At 37.1% G+C, this 20,767-nt stretch overlaps 1 long non-coding RNA gene across 2 annotated transcripts; it reads left to right on the top strand.

Moving 5' to 3' along the window:
* Positions 1–12,221: 12,221 nt before the first annotated feature.
* Positions 12,222–16,419, top strand: LOC114820116 (uncharacterized). 2 transcript variants are annotated; one of them, XR_011574087.1, is made up of 6 exons: positions 12,222–12,438; positions 12,692–12,906; positions 13,566–13,594; positions 13,849–13,952; positions 14,368–14,527; positions 15,012–16,419. It is a non-coding gene; the product is annotated as an uncharacterized lncRNA (long non-coding RNA). The 2 variants fall into 2 exon arrangements; XR_011574088.1 differs by lacking the exon at positions 15,012–16,419 and adding an exon at positions 14,676–14,951.
* Positions 16,420–20,767: the final 4,348 nt, after the last annotated feature.

The following is a 20,767-nucleotide window of genomic DNA, read 5'->3' on the forward strand; positions in this document are numbered from 1 at the left end:
AAACGTTAGATTCCCTAACACTTCGATTTTATTTATACTTTCATCAAGTATAACATAAGATTTTGTGGTATCCACTTGTGTAAATATTTTAAATTGACAATCGAATTAGTTCCTTGTATTCATATAGGATCCAGGAGTGTAGCTGTAAAAAATCATCAAAATCGGAGTTAAAATAACCGTTAAATTGTTATTTTTTCGTTTATAACCGTCGAAAATTTTTGTCCCGTTACATGATCTCTGAAGGTTTGTTTTTTGTGATTTTTTCCGTATGCGATCTCGATGCATATACAAACAAGTATGACGGTTGGATCGGTGAAACTAGTTTCGTACAATGCGTATCTCAATAAAACGTTAGATTCCCTAACACTTCGATTTTATTTATACTTTCATCAAGTATAATATAAGATTTTGTGGTATCCACATGTGTAAATATTTTAAATTGACAATCGAATTAGTTCCTTGTATTCATATAGGATCCAGGAGTGTAGCTGTAAAAAATCATCAAAATCGGAGTTAAAATAACCGTTAAATTGTGATTTTTTCGTTTATAACCGTCGAAAAGTTTTGTCCCCTTACATGATCTCTGAAGGTTTGTTTTTTGCAATTTTTTTCGTATGCGATCTCGATGCATATACAAACAAGTTTGACGGTTGGATCGGTGAAACTAGTTTCGTACAATGCGTATCTCAATAAAACGTTAGATTCCCTAACACTTCGATTTTGTTTATACTTTCATCAAGTATAACATAAGATTTTGTGGTATCCACTTGTGTAAATATTTTAAATTGACAATCGAATTAGTTCCTTGTATTCATATAGGATCCAAGAGTGTAGCTGTAAAAAATCATCAAAATCGGAGTTAAAATAACCGTTAAATTGTGATTTTTTCGTTTATAACCGTCGAAAAGTTTTGTCCCGTTACATGATCTTTGAAGGTTTGTTTTTTGTGATTTTTTCCGTATGCGATCTCGATGCATATACAAACAAGTTTGACAGTTGGATCGGTGAAACTAGTTTCGTACAATGCGTATCTCAATAAAACGTTAGATTCCCTAACACTTCGATTTTATTTATACTTTCATCAAGTATAACATAAGATTTTGTGGTATCCACTTGTGTAAATATTTTAAATTGACAATCGAATTGGTTCCTTGTATTCATATAGGATCCAGGAGTGTAGCTGTAAAAAATCATCAAAATCGGAGTTAAAATAACCGTTAAATTGTTATTTTTTCGTTTATAACCGTCGAAAAGTTTTGTCCCGTTACATGATCTCTGAAGGTTTGTTTTTTGTGATTTTTTCCGTATGCGATCTCGATGCATATACAAACAAGTATGACGGTTGGATCGGTGAAACTAGTTTCGTACAATGCGTATCTCAATAAAACGTTAGATTCCCTAACACTTCGATTTTATTTATACTTTCATCAAGTATAACATAAGATTTTGTGGTATCCACTTGTGTAAATATTTTAAATTGACAATCGAATTGGTTCCTTGTATTCATATAGGATCCAGGAGTGTAGCTGTAAAAAATCATCAAAATCGGAGTTAAAATAACCGTTGAATTGTGATTTTTTCGTTGATAACCGTCGAAAAGTTTTGTCCCGTTACATGATCTCTGAAGGTTTGTTTTTTGCAATTTTTTCCGTATGCGATCTCGATGCATATACAAACAAGTTTGACGGTTGGATCGTTGAAACTAGTTTCGTACAATGCGTATCTCAATAAAACGTTAGATTCCCTAACACTTCGATTTTATTTATACTTTCATCAAGTATAACCATAGAAGAAAATGCCGATAATATCGGCGAAATATCGCCGATATTATCGGTTTTTCGGGATGGCGATATTAAAAGTGGTATCCGAATGCTTTTCGGCCAAATATCGCGATATTATCGATAATATCGCGATATTTTGGAAATATCGGCGAAATATCCATGGACGGTGGAATCGGAATCCGAGGCGACGTCGGAGAAGAACGCCGGAGACGGTGGGGCGATTCCCGGGCAGGTTTCGTCCCAAAAACCTTGCAAAAACACGAATCTTAACATCAATTTCACATATATACATCAGATTTCACGCATGCATAAACGATTCAAGGCAGGGTGAAGTCGGTTTAGGGTTTAGGGTTTCATGGAATCTCACCTGACGAAGACGAAGACGAACGATCCTTGCTCAGCGGCGCACCTCTGACTTCGCTTGAGCCACGATCAACGGCGAAGGGAGAAGAGAGATCGGAGAATGGAGAAGAGAGATCGAGAGATCTCTGTGTGCGTGTGTGTGTTTGGCAGAAGAGAAATCGGAGATCTCTGTGAGTCTGATCTCTGTGTGTGCGTGTGTTGGACTTGGATCCGATGTCAACCTGTGGAGCTCTCTGTGTGAGTGTGTGTGTGGGAGAAGAGAAGGGAGAAGAGAGATCGAGAAGGATGATCGAGAGAGAGAGAGACTGAGGAGCTCTCTGTGTGAGTGTGTGTGTGGAAGAAGAGAAGGGAGAAGAGAGAACGAGAAGGATCGAGAGAGAGAGAGACTGAGGTTGTCTGCGTGCGTGCGATGTGTCTTTTGAGTGTGTGGGTTCCTCCTGTCAGGAGGATACAACTCACTCAATAATCCCTGACAAGTTTTACAATTATTTGGACATGAGACAATTATAATTTGTATTCTTTTCAGACCATGAATGGTGGTCATTTGTGTGTGTGTGTGTGGGTTCCTCCTGTCAGGAGGACACATGACTCACTCCATATTCTCGACAACACGAACAATTATTTGGACAATTTCATGCAGCTTTTACTATTATGGACCACCACCTCCCGGATATATGAGCCCCTTCACTGGTGAGGCAAACTTCACGCATGCAACACAAGATGATGACCATGGCAGTAGGCGGGCAGGACCAGGAATTGGTGCCATAGGGAAGGATGATCGGATCATATTTATATATATTTTTACTTCGAATTCACTCGTCTTTTCTTAGTTAGTTCCTTATATTTTTGAGCTATTTACGTTATTTTTGTGTTTATAGGATTTGTTATGCAAAGAAAATAAAAATAGCACAAATGAGTTTTAAATAATAAACAGAAAGAATATTGGTTTTGGATTTGTTACTTGAATCTGCTAATTATATTTGAATTGATATAATAATGGCTTTAGTTACTATGGTTGCATTTCTATTGGTCTATTGTTTCACATTTATATTTGAGTAGGTGTGTAAATGTGTGCATGTATTTGAAGTAGATGAAAATCATGGTATTGTTTGTGGCTTTTGTGTAGATAAAATCCCTTATATTGAATCTGGTGAGTATATGGCCTATAATAACGAAAAGGAGAAAACAAGTGGAGACTCACGGATTGGACATCAAGAGAACACGAGGAAAATATAGAATGGGGAGAGAAGTGGACTGACGGGTGGGATTGGAAGAAAGGAAAGAAAAGAATAGAATAAGTGAAAGGGATCCAAGAGGGAGAGCTGCTTTGGCAGCTGGTGAGAGACAGGTCAGAAACAAAAAGAATAATAAAAAGAAGTAGAGAGATGCTGCCTTTGGGCAGCTGGCAAAGGAGATTGACGCGGGAGGAGAGAGAGGCAGCAAAGCTGCCAGCGAAAAGGAAAATAAGAAAAGAAGACAGCTGCCTTGCGTTGGGGGCAGCGTGAGAAAAAGAGAGAAGCAGAGAGCCTTGGGGAAAAAGAGGTCAGAGTGCGACAGCCAGGGAAGAAGAGGAGCACAGAGGCAGAGGGCTTCACTCCGTTTTTATTGGTGTTATCTTCTCAAACTCATGATTTACGTTTGGTTTAATTTGTTAATAATGTGTAACTAATTTATTTTGGCTAGAGGTTAATTCGAAACCATGAATATATTTGTAATATGAATTGATTACCTTCGGTTATGATTTCATAAGTTGTGATTTCAATTTACTTATCCGTTCGTATAAAAACTGATTTGTGTATGTTGGTTGAGAGTGCACGCTTAATTTACATGCATGAATTTGATGCTAGAATATAAGTGAATTTCACCTAATCGTTATGAACTTATTTTCACAAGTAGTAAAGGTTGCTAGTCACAATCACGTTAAGTAAATTCTTGGCAAGAGTATCATGCTTTTCATAGTTACGAATGCCTCGTCAATGCTTATAGTTTTCACAAAGTTTAATGATCTTTGATTGTATCGTTATTGTGCTTTTCACGTAGGGGACTTTTGAAGAATGTTTTGAATTGTTGTATGCGTTTTTCCGTCCAATTCAATAACTTAAGGAAAACTTGAAGATTAAAAAAGTGCTGTTCACGGTTAATCTGGAGTATTGAGATTCACAATTTATTGAAAGAACAACTGAAAATCAATTTAGGTTGCATATGTGTAATGTGTGGAGAAGAACCCTCTAGCTAGTCCGTCATTTATCATTTTACCTTAATTTTATGTTTTTATCAATTCTGTAATTTAATTAAGTTTAATTTACTTTTCATCAAAACCAAACACCCATCCATTATTAAATTATATTATTTTTTTAGTTTTCTTTATTGTTAGTCTTTTAATTTAATTTCCGTCCATTTCAGTTCCTAGTGTTTAATTTAATTGTTTTCATTATTTTGAGTCATTTTAAGTGTGTTTCGAGTTATTAGAGTTTTTAGCCTAGTTTTGTGTCCTTGAGTCTTATTTAATATTTTTAAGTTAATTTAATAGATTAGCAATCCCTCCTAATCCCCGGCCTAGAACGATACCCTACTTACATCTATACTACAATTGTCAAAAAGAGGGTTTAATTTTGTGTGTTAACTTATTTTACGCATCAAATTTTGGCGCCGTTGCCGGGGATTAGTAACTTTGCTAATCCTTTTATTTTTGTTTTTGTTTATGTTTATATTGGTGTTTGTGTATTTTACTTTTGATATTTGATTTATTTTTTCTTTCTTTGATTTTAGGTTCAAATGGAGCCGAGGGAAATTTAAAGGAAAGATGCGTCCGGCTAAAGACGTTAAATCAAGCGCTTCTTGGGAGGCAACCCAAGCGTTCAACAAAGGGAGACTTTGGAATCACTAACCCAATCAGCTTTGCATTCTTCCACCCTTATCTTTACTGCTTTCATTTTGTTTTGTTTAGTTAGTTATGTTATTTGGTTGATTTCTGTGAGTTTGTGTTATTTAGTTTAAGTGTGGGGGAAGGTTAACCAAAGTCTTTCTACTTTAATTTAAATAAAAAAAAAAAAAAAAAAAAAGATAAAATTTAAAATTAATGATAAAAAAAAAAAAATTACATAAAAAAATAAAAATAAAAATTTAAAAAATAAAAAAAAAAATAAAAAAAAAATTAAAAAAAAAAAAGTACAAATATTTTACAATGATGTAAACTAATAGTATTCATTGGTCGGGTGGTGCTTCAGTAGTAGGCGGGGCTTCAGCAGTCGGCGGGGCCACAGAAGGAAGAGGCAGCAGAGGTTGATCAGTTGGAGCTTCACTACGCGGTGCCGCTCCAGAAGACGAAGGCAGATGCGGTTGGAACAAACCCACAAACCTCCGATGATCAAGTAAAATTTGACCATCGGTGTCCTGCATCTGGTCAATCTTCCTCTTCATGCTGGTGGCATAGCTGTGTGCGAGCTTGTGCAATTCCTTATTCTCATGCTTGAGCCCTTTAATCTCTTGCTTGAGACTCTGTATTTCAGCCACCAAGGATTCAACGTGACGGGTTCGGGCATATAGGCGTTGGGCCATGTTGGATACGGAACCCGCACACTGCACACTGAGAGCCAGAGACTCCTTGACCGCCAATTCATCAGACCGCCTTGCGAGCAGTCTGTTATCTCTGGGAGTGACAAGGTTTCGGGCCACCACCGCAGCGGTCATGTCATTTTTCATCATCGAATCCCCCACGGTAAGGGGACCGGTAGGGGATATGAAGGATGGCCGCCATATGTTGTCTGGTGAAGGCGGAGCTGCCTCTTCACCAATGTTCAAGTCAAAACGACGATCAGAAGGGCCAGACATTTTTCAGAGGTGGTAAAGAATGAAGAGAGTTGGACTGATCAAGATTAAACAAGTGCAAGAAGGGAGTGTTTACAGGAGGGAGCTCAAGTGTGTTGTGGAACAAAATTAACGCCTCTATAAAAAGAAGAAATCAAAGAGGCGCTCCTCAGAGAAGCGTCCTCTCGCAAATCGAAGAGTCGGGGCTCCTTTCTCAAAAGTCGGATTCTTTTCTCAAAAGAGGCATTTCATTTCTTAAAGGCTGGGCTTGCTCAGAAACCACGAGCCGAACCCCGGATTTCAAAAGATCAATTTGTCCAGACGTGTCGTCACTTGTCACACGCAAATTGCTTTGCGGAAATCTCGGGCAATTTGTCGAAGCACCAATTCAGAAATCGAAGAGGGAAATTCAACAGTCAAAGACACGCTAGCTTTCTCAAAAGCTGGGCTTCAACCCACGGGAAAATCTTCTTTTCCAGATTTATCCGCACGTGTCACATGCTACCTCTACAATCGACGATGCTCAGAGCTCGAAGCGCCGATTCCAGATATCAATGAGGAATCAGCTTTGCGGAAATTACGGGCAGCTTTGTCAGAAAGCGCGTAATTTGTATTCTTCACCCATCCACCGGCTGCCGACACTAAGTGAGAGAACAGTTCCGGTTGTGAAGACAAGTCCTATAAGTTTCTACCTTCGCCTTCCACAGCAAAAGCACACTCTCTCAGCACACCCTCTCAACACCTCTTCATCTCCGAAAATGCATTCCCAAAGAATCCTCTCGAGTCACTCTGTGTTCCTCATTCCTTGGGATACTCCTGCGAACAACCCATTCAAAGCAAAAGTATTTCATATCATAAAGGTTGAAAGCAAGAGTATCTCATATCATGCTTTCTCCATGTCCTTCTCCTTGTCTTTGTTTTCCGACAAGGAGAAAGAGAGCAATCAGCCAGCATTTGGTATCAATCTTCCGATCTGGAGCCAACTGCCTGGAACCCCTTCCTGATTGTTTACCTAGCCTTGCTCTCGAGTACTCATCTTCATCATTTTATGCTTTCTCTTCGTCTACCACATCTGCCTGGGGGACAGTAAGGGAAGTGAAAATGATACCTCGAAGCATGTGGAGACAATTCAGCTAGGGACAAGGAGAAAGAAAGCAAGAGGTGGGCACTTGGAAAGATTGAAGAAAGAAATAAGGACCAACACCTTTCCCTCGTGCCTGCCCGTTGTGCAGAAGAAACAAGCAGAGAAGAATGCAGCTTGCACAATCATCCCAGCGGAAGGAGTCCGAACTGAGGAACTAGAGAAGCTGCCACATCTGCTTGGAGAACAAATAAGGAACTGCAACATAACTAAAGAGCAAAGCTTCGCCGTACAATATCATAAAATCATCACTTGCAAGTGAAAAGCTAAGTGTCACCCTGTTCAAGAGGAAAGCTGTGGAAAGTCAACAAGCACGACCAATGATTACTTATTAGTTTTATTCATTATCTTTTATCGTAATTTTCAATTTTTCGTTTGCAATTTTTTTTAATTAATTTTCTTGCGTACTTAACTGAATTTTTCCTTTTCTTTGCAGGAACTTTTGGTTATTTCCACCCTTGAAGTTGATTGCAGAATTTTAGCTTGGGGGTCATCGCTTGATTTTACTGCAAACTAGGGAAGTTGTCAGTCCAATTGCTTTATTTTGTTTCTTATTATTTATTTATTTTATTTTATTTTTATTTGCATTATAGTCTTTTCTGACATTGGGGACAATGTCCAGTTTAAGTGTGGGGGTAGAAATCTCCAGAATTTCATTTGTTTCTGTGTTGTTGTTTTTTGTGTTCTTAATTAGTTTTGTTTTCTTTTAAAAAAAAAAAAAAAAAAAAAAAAAATTTCGGAAAATTTTAAAAAATAAAAAATTGTCTTGTTTCCCTTATTGTTTTGAATTAGATTTTTGTTAGTTTCCCGACCCAATGATATAATTGGATCAAATTCGAACCATGATCATCAAGAACTTAGTTAACATGTGTTTTGTGAAATTCCTTATTCTCTTGTTAGTTTTGTACATGTTTGATCATCTTTGAAAAACCAAATGCACATAGCCTTGTTGATGTGAAACTAAAGCATAACGTAAAGCTTCATATGTGAATTTAGTGACCATATACATCCTATGTGAGTTTTTGAGCCTATTGAAAGTGTGTGCATTTTTCATACACTCCTATTCTTTCATGTGTGCTGAACTTATGTGAGATGCATCTCTAGAACTTGCGTAACGATCTTTCGAAATGTTTGTCATTGATTACATGAACTTGGAAATGATAGAGGCATTAGGTTTACCACCATGGCCCAAATAACCATGTTTCCCAACAGAAAAATGATATCATTAGATTGCCAATTTGAGCCGTGTTTGTTGAGCCTTTTATTTCTTATCACCAGATATGTCTACCCTTATACCTGAAACATTTTTTCCTTACCCTTTCCAAGCGAGCAATGCTAGATTGTCTTATGAGAAACGTTTATGAAGTACTTTGAAGGTGTTTGGCAAAAGAATAAGTGTGGGGGTATTTCATGTTTGTATTTAAAAAAAAAAAAAAAAAGAGAAGAAAAGAAAAAGAAAAAGAAAGATTGTACACAAAGAAAATAAAAAGTTGTTCAAGTTTTAGTTTAAGGGTGTGGTTGGAGGTGCTAGAAGAATCGTTGGAGAGCTTGAGTTCTTATAAATCTAAAGAAAAGAATTGCTTGCAATGTATCTTGGAACTTGTGTTTTCCTATTCTATCGTTTCAATAACCCTATCCCTAAACCTCATTACATCCAATAAAAGTCCTCTTGATTTAAGTTTTGCAATTATGATTGTGGAGATGAGATCTTTATGCAAGCTTATGATAGAAATTTCACATTTGATTCTTTGAGCGAAACACATTAAAACTAAACACATGTGTGATTGAGTGCATATCCCGTGAGAAGGTCGCTAGTTTGCATATGATGATTTTAAAAATAAAAACTTGAAATTGCATTAGCATGGCTATCTCACACACTACACTTCAAGGCTGATTTAAAGATTACTGCTAATATTTGAATTAGGAAGATGAACTTGGATTAGTTCCTTGATGCTAGCTATGGTTCTTGATGATTTGTTTTCTTGAATGAAATTCTATGAGGGTCACATAGAGGGAAGCTAATGTTTTTCATGTTATTACTTTTTCTTAATTTCTTTGTTTTGCTCGAGGACTAGCAAAAGTTAAGTGTGGGGGTATTTGATCGGATCATATTTATATATATTTTTACTTCGAATTCACTCGTCTTTTCTTAGTTAGTTCCTTATATTTTTGAGCTATTTACGTTATTTTTGTGTTTATAGGATTTGTTATGCAAAGAAAATAAAAATAGCACAAATGAGTTTTAAATAATAAACAGAAAGAATATTGGTTTTGGATTTGTTACTTGAATCTGCTAATTATATTTGAATTGATATAATAATGGCTTTAGTTACTATGGTTGCATTTCTATTGGTCTATTGTTTCACATTTATATTTGAGTAGGTGTGTAAATGTGTGCATGTATTTGAAGTAGATGAAAATCATGGTATTGTTTGTGGCTTTTGTGTAGATAAAATCCCTTATATTGAATCTGGTGAGTATATGGCCTATAATAACGAAAAGGAGAAAACAAGTGGAGACTCACGGATTGGACATCAAGAGAACACGAGGAAAATATAGAATGGGGAGAGAAGTGGACTGACGGGTGGGATTGGAAGAAAGGAAAGAAAAGAATAGAATAAGTGAAAGGGATCCAAGAGGGAGAGCTGCTTTGGCAGCTGGTGAGAGACAGGTCAGAAACAAAAAGAATAATAAAAAGAAGTAGAGAGATGCTGCCTTTGGGCAGCTGGCAAAGGAGATTGACGCGGGAGGAGAGAGAGGCAGCAAAGCTGCCAGCGAAAAGGAAAATAAGAAAAGAAGACAGCTGCCTTGCGTTGGGGGCAGCGTGAGAAAAAGAGAGAAGCAGAGAGCCTTGGGGAAAAAGAGGTCAGAGTGCGACAGCCAGGGAAGAAGAGGAGCACAGAGGCAGAGGGCTTCACTCCGTTTTTATTGGTGTTATCTTCTCAAACTCATGATTTACGTTTGGTTTAATTTGTTAATAATGTGTAACTAATTTATTTTGGCTAGAGGTTAATTCGAAACCATGAATATATTTGTAATATGAATTGATTACCTTCGGTTATGATTTCATAAGTTGTGATTTCAATTTACTTATCCGTTCGTATAAAAACTGATTTGTGTATGTTGGTTGAGAGTGCACGCTTAATTTACATGCATGAATTTGATGCTAGAATATAAGTGAATTTCACCTAATCGTTATGAACTTATTTTCACAAGTAGTAAAGGTTGCTAGTCACAATCACGTTAAGTAAATTCTTGGCAAGAGTATCATGCTTTTCATAGTTACGAATGCCTCGTCAATGCTTATAGTTTTCACAAAGTTTAATGATCTTTGATTGTATCGCTATTGTGCTTTTCACGTAGGGGACTTTTGAAGAATGTTTTGAATTGTTGTATGCGTTTTTCCGTCCAATTCAATAACTTAAGGAAAACTTGAAGATTAAAAAAGTGCTGTTCACGGTTAATCTGGAGTATTGAGATTCACAATTTATTGAAAGAACAACTGAAAATCAATTTAGGTTGCATATGTGTAATGTGTGGAGAAGAACCCTCTAGCTAGTCCGTCATTTATCATTTTACCTTAATTTTATGTTTTTATCAATTCTGTAATTTAATTAAGTTTAATTTACTTTTCATCAAAACCAAACACCCATCCATTATTAAATTATATTATTTTTTTAGTTTTCTTTATTGTTAGTCTTTTAATTTAATTTCCGTCCATTTCAGTTCCTAGTGTTTAATTTAATTGTTTTCATTATTTTGAGTCATTTTAAGTGTGTTTCGAGTTATTAGAGTTTTTAGCCTAGTTTTGTGTCCTTGAGTCTTATTTAATATTTTTAAGTTAATTTAATAGATTAGCAATCCCTCCTAATCCCCGGCCTAGAACGATACCCTACTTACATCTATACTACAATTGTCAAAAAGAGGGTTTAATTTTGTGTGTTAACTTATTTTACGCATCAAAGGACTATACTCGCAGAGAAAGAGGCAAAGGGATTTTGTCAAGTCAAGAAGATGACTCGTTATCTAGAACTTCAGACTCTGTTGGATTGGGAAATAGTAACTATGGTTATACTCATAACCAACCATTTCCCTACCCTTCATATCCCATTCCTGTTGGGATGGAATCGAGCGACTCATGGAATCAATCCCAGCCTCAATCTTCAAATGATTTTTCTTATGGACAACCTCAACCAATCTCGGATCCATATGGGTGGCATATTAACAATTACATGCAAAACTATTTTGGGGATTTATCATTTGATAACTACTCTTCACAATACACTCATTCTACACATAGAGATGATGACGATAGTGACAAATTTGAACCTCATAGGAACTCTATGTGGTACTAAAGTGTAAAATATTGTACTAATTCATTATATATAAATGATTATGGTGTGTTTAGACTTCTTTCATTAATTACTACATATTTTCTACACTCATAATGTTTGTCAGATCGCTATATAATCAACTTGATAATGTTAAATCCATCATGCAATGCATTTCCTTCCAATTTTTTGTGATAAACTAATAGATAATTGACTAAATAAACATCCTACAAAGTTTCAATAAAAATTTCCAAGTTTTTTTTACAATTTCCGTGGTTTCCATGTAATTTTTATCGATATCGATATTTTACCGATATTTCCATCGATATTTCCGTGTTTTCGGACTATCGATATTTCCGATATCACCGATATTTTCTTCCTTGAGTATAACATAAGATTTTGTGGTATCCACTTGTGTAAATATTTTAAATTGACAATCGAATTAGTTCCTTGTATTCATATAGGATCCAGGAGTGTAGCTGTAAAAAATCATCAAAATCGGAGTTAAAATAACCATTAAATTGTGATTTTTTCGTTTATAACCGTCGAAAAGTTTTGTCCCGTTACATGATCTCTGAAGGTTTGTTTTTTGCGATTTTTTTCGTATGCGATCTCGATGCATATACAAACAAGTTTGACGGTTGGATCGTTGAAACTAGTTTCGTACAATGCGTATCTCAATAAAAATACCTTGCACGACGTGAATTGTATACCTTCGTCGCACAAGTTTTGATAATTTTGGCGCAAGTATTAAAATTAAGCGCCAGTTTTGATAATTTTGGACTAAATATTCCCACGCCCTCCTCTTCCCAGACCCCTTCTCTCTCTCTCTCTCTCTCTCACTCGGTCTCTCTCTTCCGTAGCCTTCCTCCTTTTCCCAGACCCCTTTTCTCACTCTATAATTTCCCTCAAATCCCCCGCCGATTCTCTCTCACGCCATTCTCAGTCTCGCCAGCCGCAAATCCTTACAGCTCCATGCTCCGCCTCCAGATTCGTCGAGATGAGAGCCCCAGAGGTAAAAATTTCTCATCCTCTGTCTTCGATTTCAGAATACTGTTATAGTTGGAGCCCCGACCCTCATTTTGAAATTAATCACTGAGATTTGATGAAAAAAGGAATATTAATTCATATGTATAAGTAGTTGAAAATTTTACATATTTGGTGGTTGAAATGATAAAAATGATCGATTGTGGTGTTTAGTTATGTCATTTTTAGTAGCAAAGTTTTGGAATTCTGAATGCAATAATGTTACTTGTTTCTCAAAATAGAATCACTGAGATTAGATGAAAAGGTGGTTTAGTTAGAAGAGTTGGATTATAGAAGCGAATCTGCTTTCTTTGCTGAAAGGGTAGCTATCGTATTGTTCTGCACCGTCGCCTGCACCACCGTCTCAGAAAAGTGAGCCAAAATCTCGCGAGAATCAGGCTGCACACGAGCGGATCCAAAGGCCAAACCTCCGATCTTGAAGTCGACACACCCAGAGGTAAAAATTTCTCATCCTCTCTCTTCGATTTCAGAATACTGTTATAGTTGGAGCCCCAACCCTCATTTTGAAATTAATCACTGAGATTTGATGAAAAAAGGAATATTAATTCATATGTATAAGTAGTTGAAAATTTTACATATTTGGTGGTTGAAATGATAAAAATGATCGATTGTGGTGTTTAGTTATGTCATTTTTAGTAGCAAAGTTTTGGACTTCTGAATGCAATAATGTTACTTGTTTCTCAAAATAGAATCACTGAGATTAGATGAAAAGGTGGTTTAGTTAGAAGAGTTGGATTATAGAAGCGAATCTGCTTTCTTTGCTGAAAGGGTAGCTATCGTATTGTTCTGCACTCTAGTAGTTTTAACTTTTAACTTTTAATTCCTTTATTTTCTCCAATTAATCCATGGATTTGCATAAAGGATTCAAAATTTTGTCTCCGAAGTTTGTTTAGTTTTTGTTAGTCTTATTATTGCAGGCACTATTATGGTCTTGCCTAACTATTGAATTTTAGTATTCAAAGTGGAGCAGTTGGTTCATTATGCCTCTTCCATGTCATTGCTTGGATCCTAAATCTTCCAATTTGTTGCAGCGTCCTTCTACCAGAATAGTTTTCCCGTTGTTCTCAATTACTGACCTTTTTTTTGGCTTTGCAGGATCATATCATATGGACGCCTGGCTTTTGGTTGGTCTTGATCCTAACTTTCTTTGGCAAGCTAGGAGTAACTTTTTCTTTTTTTTTTCCTATTCCGTTTTCAATGACCCTAATTTTTGCCTACTTTGCTTAAAGAAGACTATACAATTGTTTGTCCTAAATCCTGAAATGTCGCTAAAATTTAAATACCCGTCTACATTTCTTAAAACATGATTTAATGGATGGAAGGTTAGAGGTGGTAAAAGGTGCAAAATAGTAGTTTTAATTCATTCTTGTGTTTCCAGATTGCAGCAGTTTCCTAATCTATTGGCTTTCGGTTCGCTGGTAATGTGATGTTGTCTCTGTCTTGGCTTGAAGTATCTCACTCATATGTATTCAATCTGAAAAGGTAATCCTAACTCTTGTTATTGTTTTCAACAACCCAACTTTTGCCAATTTTTGCTTTAGAGTGCTGCTTCTGTATTGTATTGGTATTAAGCTGTTAAAGTTTATTTATTTGAACTGAGGTATTCTATTTTGTTCTTTGAACCTCCATTATTTACTGAAGGATTATGCATCTTTTTTTGCTTTCTTGTTTAGTACATACACTTGCTCATAAGTTGTTTGTTCTCTGTTCTGAATTTATCTCCTCCATGCATCTCTTCTCTCATTGCATTTGCATGGGTGGTGACCTTTAAGTACCTTTTTGTATGCATTTAGTAATAAAAAGGAATTGGGTTTTTTTAGTTTATGGGATTGTGTAGGTACATTCTTGGACTTTGGAATTGGTTTTAGTGAATTGGGTTTTATTTGGTTTTGTGTAGGGAGAGCTTGTGCGTGCTTTAGGAGGAGCTGTGGCATCCACATCTCTTCTTGGAGTTCCTCTTGGACATAACTCCTCGTTTCTTCAAGGGCCGACCTTTGCACCTCCAAGGATTAGAGAGGCTATCTGGTGTGGGAGCACCAACTCAACAACTGAAGAAGGTATCTAATTATCTCAATTAGTAGCAAACTTTTGCTTCTCAAAACATTCAGTTTCGAGAAGATTGGCTGCCCTGCTCGTGTTCTCATTAGAATAACTTTTATGTTATAGTTATATATAGATGTTGAATGTTTTGCTCTTTTTTATCAGTTTCGAGAAGATTGGCTGCCCTGCTCGTGTTCTAATTAGAATAACCCACATATCCCATGTAAAGTTTATTCTAAACCTTTCATGAGGTGGAACAAATCAGTGAAAAAATCTATCATTTTTGCTCACAAAATACACATACTGCCACGGTTTAACTAATTTGATCCTTCTATAGTGATTCTCTTTTAGGGTTTGTTCAGATGCAAGAAAGGATTAGTTTAAATATTCTTGTATTGATATTATTGCTCTAATTACTTATATTACTTTGGTTTCTATTTTATTAGTTTCAAATGCAATAAAGGATTAGTTTCTAATGTTATATTTTTATGGTTCATAAAGTGTATAGATGTTGCAGTTGATCACTCGTCGTCGGAGTGTGTCCAATGCAGCTCCTGCATTATCAGCATCTAGTGTTCCAGGCGTGAGTGCTCCATTGATTGGGGAGCCTACACCCCTTACGGAGGCTACTCCTACGACGTCCCAGGTGCCCGTATCATCAATGTCATCAGTGTCAGTTGAGCCCCTCAGTGCACGGTGATCGGATGATATTTATATATATTTTTACTTCGAATTCACTCGTCTTTTCTTAGTTAGTTCCTTATATTTTTGAGCTATTTACGTTATTTTTGTGTTTATAGGATTTGTTATGCAAAGAAAATAAAAATAGAACAAGTGAAATTTTATGTAATAAATTCGTCAAAACTGTCTGTGTAGATCAGCTTTTAAATAAAATTAAAAAAAAATATATATATAATAATAATAACAAGTCATGATGATGTTTGAAACATCATCATGATTCATGTTTTGTAGAAGAAGAAAGGAACGGCAAAGAAGAAAAGAAAAAGAAAGAAAAGAAAAAGAAAGGAAAAGGAAAAGAAGGAAAAGGAAAAGAAGAAAAAAAAAATATAAACAAGCAGAAAAAGGGAGAGAGAAGCAGCAAGCAGACAGCTGCCTTGCGGCAGCAGAAAGAGGATAGAGAGAAGTGGGAGCGGGAAAAGTCAGTGGAAGCAGGAGAGACAGCTGGGAGCGCAGTAGGCGCAGAGAATGTGGTGGACAGCAACAGAAAAAAGAAAATAGGAAAAATAATAGAGGAAGCAGGAGAGTGAGATTCCAGAAGTGAGGGGAGGTCAGAGAGATAGAAATAAGAGCGCAGGAAACGGGGGGGGGGGAATTGGTGGAAGGCAGAGGGCTGCCCTTTGGGCAGCGTGAAGCTGCGGAGAGAGAGGATAGCTAGCGGGGGAGATAGAAGCTGCCTTTGGCAGCTGGGGTGTGAGGCGAGAAAAAAAGGAATGAAATAACTGACGGGAAGGGGGAGAGCTGCCTTTGGGGTAGCGGGAGAAAATAGAGAGAGACTTGCGAGGAGCTGCGGGAAAGAAGAAGTGAGGGGAGTACGGGACGTGTGGAGAGAGAGGTCAGGAGTGTGCATAAGGCGCAAGGGAGAGGCCCTGACAGCGGGGGAGAGAAGGATAAGGCTCTGGCATCTGTAGGAGAGTCAGCACGCTGCCCTTGCAGCTTGAGGAAGGGAAGACACAGTGTGGGCACGAACGCAGCAGATCCTCTTTCGGTTTAATTTTTCCAAACTTCTCTTTTATTTCTGTTTTTAATAATGTGTAATTAAATTTATGTTGGTTAGAGGTTAATTCGAAACCATGAATATATTTGTAATATGAATTGATTACCTTCAGTTGTGAGTTATAAGTTGTGAATTCAATTTACTTATCCGTTCGTATAAAAACTGATTTGTGTATGTTGATTGAGAGTGCACGCTTAATTTACATGCATGAATTTGATGCTAGAATATAAGTGAATTTCACCTAATCGTTATGAACTTATTTTCACAAGTAGTAAAGGTTGCTAGTCACAATCACGTTAAGTAAATTCTTGGCAAGAGTATCATGCTTTTCATAGTTACGAATGCCTCGTCAATGCTTATAGTTTTCACAAAGTTTAATGATCTTTGATTGTATCTCTATTGTGCTTTTCACGTAGGGGACTTTTGAAGAATGTTTTGAATTGTTGTATGCGTTTTCCCGTCCAATTCAATAACTTAAGGAAAACTTGAAGATTAAAAAAGTGCTGTTCACGGTTAATCTGGAGTATTGAAATTCACAATTTATTAAATGAACAACTGGAAATCATTTTGTATGCAAGTATAACATGTGTGGAGAAGAACCCTCTAGCTAGTCCGTCATTTATCATTTTACCTTAATTTTATGTTTTTGTCAATTTTGTAATTTAATTAAGTTTAATTTACTTTTCATCAAAACCAAACACCCCCCCATTATTAAATTATATTATTTAGTTAGTTTTCATTGTTGTTAGTCTTTTAATTCAATTTCCGTCCATTTCAGTTCCTAGTGTCTAATTTGATTGTTTTCATTATTTTGAGTCATTCTAAGTGTGTTTCGAGTTATTAGAGTTTTTAGCCTAGTTTTGTGTCCTTGAGTCTTATTTAATATTTTTAAATTAATTTAGAATAGATTAGCAATCCCTCCTAATCCCCGGCCTAGAACGATACCCTACTTACATCCATACTACAATTGTCAAAAAGAGGGTTTAATTTGTGTGTCAAGAAATTCTCACATCAAATTTTGGCGCCGCTGCCGGGGATTAGTAACTTTGCTAATCCTTTTATTTTTGTTTTTGTTTATGTTTATATTGGTGTTTGTGTATTTTACTTTTGATATTTGATTTATTTTTCTTTCTTTGATTTTAGGCACAAATGGAGCTGAGGGAAATTTAAAGGAAAGATGCGTCCGGCTAAAGACGTTAAATCAAGCGCTTCTTGGGAGGCAACCCAAGCATTCAACGAAGGGAGACTTTGGAATCGCTAACCCAATCAGATTTGCATTTTTACACCCTTATCTTTACTGCTTTCATTTTGTTTTGTTTAGTTAGTTGTGTTATTTGTTTGATTTCTGTGAGTTTGTGTCATTTAGTTTAAGTATGGGGGAAGGTTAACCAAAGTCTTTCTACTTTAATTTACATAAAAAAAAATAATAAAAAAAAATAAAAAAAAATGATATAATAAATTTAAAAAAAAAAGATAAAATTTAAAATTAATGATAAAAAAAAAAAAAAATTACATAAAAAAAAATAATAAAAAAAAAATTTAAATAAAAATAAATAAATAAAAAATTAAAAAAAAAAAAAGTACAAATATTTTACAATGATGTAAACTAATAGTATTCATTGGTCGGGTGGTGCTTCAGTAGTAGGCGGGGCTTCAGCAGTCGGCGGGGCCACAGAAGGAGGAGGCAGCAGAGGTTGATCAGTTGGAGCTTCACTACGCGGTGCCGCTCCAGAAGACGAAGGCAGATGTTGTTGGAACAAACCCACAAACCTCCGATGATCAAGTAAAATTTGACCATCGGTGTCCTGCATCTGGTCAATCTTCCTCTTCATGCTGGTGGCATAGCTGTGTGCGAGCTTGTGCAATTCCTTATTCTCATGCTTGAGCCCTTTAATCTCTTGCTTGAGACTCTGTATTTCAGCCACCAAGGATTCAACGTGACGGGTTCGGGCATATAGGCGTTGGGCCATGTTGGATACGGAACCCGCACACTGCACACTGAGAGCCAGAGACTCCTTGACCGCCAATTCATCAGACCGCCTTGCGAGCAGTCTGTTATCTCTGGGAGTGACAAGGTTTCGGGCCACCACCGCAGCTGTCATATCATTTTTTATCACCGAATCCCCCACGGTAAGGGGACCGGTAGGGGATATGAAGGATGGCCGCCATATGTTGTCTGGTGAAGGCGGAGCTGCCTCTTCACCAATGTTCAAGTCAAAACGACGATCAGAAGGGCCAGACATTTTTCAGAGGTGGTAAAGAAAGAAGAGAGTCGGAATGATCAAGATTAAACAAGTGCAAGAAGGGAGTGTTTACAGGAGGGTACTCAAGTGTGTTGTGGAACAAAATTAACGCCTCTATAAAAAGAAGAAATCAAAGAGGCGCTCCTCAGAAATTGAAGAGGCGTCCTTTCGCAAATCGAAGAGTCGGGGCACCTTTCTCAAAAGCCGGATTCTTTTTGCAAGAAGGGATTGTTTACAGGAGGGTACTCAAGTGTGTTGTGGAACAAAATTAACGCCTCTATAAAAAGAAGAAATCAAAGAGGCGCTCCTCAGAAATTGAAGAGGCGTCCTTTCGCAAATCGAAGAGTCGGGGCACCTTTCTCAAAAGCCGGATTCTTTTCTCAAAAGAGGAGTTTCCGTTCTCAAAAGTCGGATTCTTTTCTCAAAAGAGGCGTTCATTTCTTAAAAGTTGGGCTTGCTCAGAAACCACGAGCCGAACCCCGGATTTCGCAAGATCAATTCGTCCAGACGTGTTGTCACCCGTCACACGCAAACTCAGCTCTGCGAAAATCACGGGCAGTCTGTCGAAGTGCCGATTCCAACCATCTGTCTCTCTCAGCCTAGTCAGCACTTGTCACATGCAACTGGCAGCTTTGCGGAAATTACGGGCAGCTTTGTCAGAAAGCGCGTAATTTGTATTCTTCACCCATCCACCGGCTGCCGACACTAAGTGAGAGAACAGTTCCGGTTGTGAAGACAAGTCCTATAAGTTTCTACCTTCGCCTTCCACAGCAAAAGCACACTCTCTCAGCACACCCTCTTAACACCTCTTCATCTCCGAAAATGCATTCCCAAAGAATCCTCTCGAGTCACTCTGTGTTCCTCATTCCTTGGGATACTCCTGCGAACAACCCATTCAAAGCAAAAGTATTTCATATCATAAAGGTTGAAAGCAAGAGTATCTCATATCATGCTTTCTCCATGTCCTTCTCCTTGTCTTTGTTTTCCGACAAGGAGAAAGAGAGCAATCAGCCAGCATTTGGTATCAATCTTCCGATCTGGAGCCAACTGCCTGGAACCCCTTCCTGATTGCTTACCTAGCCTTGCTCTCGAGTACTCATCTTCATCATTTTATGCTTTCTCTTCGTCTACCACATCTGCCTGGGGGACAGTAAGGGAAGTGAAAATGATACCTCGAAGCATGTGGAGACAATTCAGCTAGGGACAAGGAGAAAGAAAGCAAGAGGTGGGCACTTGGAAAGATTGAAGAAAGAAATAAGGACCAACACCTTTCCCTCGTGCCTGCCCGTTGTGCAGAAGAAACAAGCAGAGAAGAATGCAGCTTGCACAATCATCCCAGCGGAAGGAGTCCGAACTGAGGAACTAGAGAAGCTGCCACATCTGCTTGGAGAACAAATAAGCTACTGCAACATTCCCAAAGAGCAAAGCCTCGCCGTACAATATCATCAAATCATCACTTGCAAGTAAAAAGCTAAGTGTCACCCCGTTCAAGAGGAAAGCTGTGGAAAGTCAACAAGCACGACCAATGATTACTTATTAGTTTTATTCATTATCTTTTATCGTGAAAGCTAAGTGTCACCCCGTTCATAGTTACGAATGCCTCGTCAATGCTTATAGTTTTCACAAAGTTTAATGATCTTTGATTGTATCTCTATTGTGCTTTTCACGTAGGGGACTTTTGAAGAATGTTTTGAATTGTTGTATGCGTTTTCCCGTCCAATTCAATAACTTAAGGAAAACTTGAAGATTAAAAAAGTGCTGTTCACGGTTAATCTGGAGTATTGAAATTCACAATTTATTAAATGAACAACTGGAAATCATTTTGTATGCAAGTATAACATGTGTGGAGAAGAACCCTCTAGCTAGTCCGTCATTTATCATTTTACCTTAATTTTATGTTTTTGTCAATTCTGTAATTTAATTAAGTTTAATTTACTTTTCATCAAAACCAAACACCCCCCCCCCCATTATTAAATTATATTATTTAGTTAGTTTTCATTGTTGTTAGTCTTTTAATTCAATTTCCGTCCATTTCAGTTCCTAGTGTCTAATTTGATTGTTTTCATTATTTTGAGTCATTCTAAGTGTGTTTCGAGTTATTAGAGTTTTTAGCCTAGTTTTGTGTCCTTGAGTCTTATTTAATATTTTTAAATTAATTTAGAATAGATTAGCAATCCCTCCTAATCCTCGGCCTAGAACGATACCCTACTTACATCCATACTACAATTGTCAAAAAGAGGGTTTAATTTGTGTGTCAAGAAATTCTCACATCACACGGC

The sequence above is a fragment of the Malus domestica genome, chromosome 12, assembly GCF_042453785.1.
Source record: "Malus domestica chromosome 12, GDT2T_hap1".
Taxonomy (NCBI): domain Eukaryota; kingdom Viridiplantae; phylum Streptophyta; class Magnoliopsida; order Rosales; family Rosaceae; genus Malus; species Malus domestica.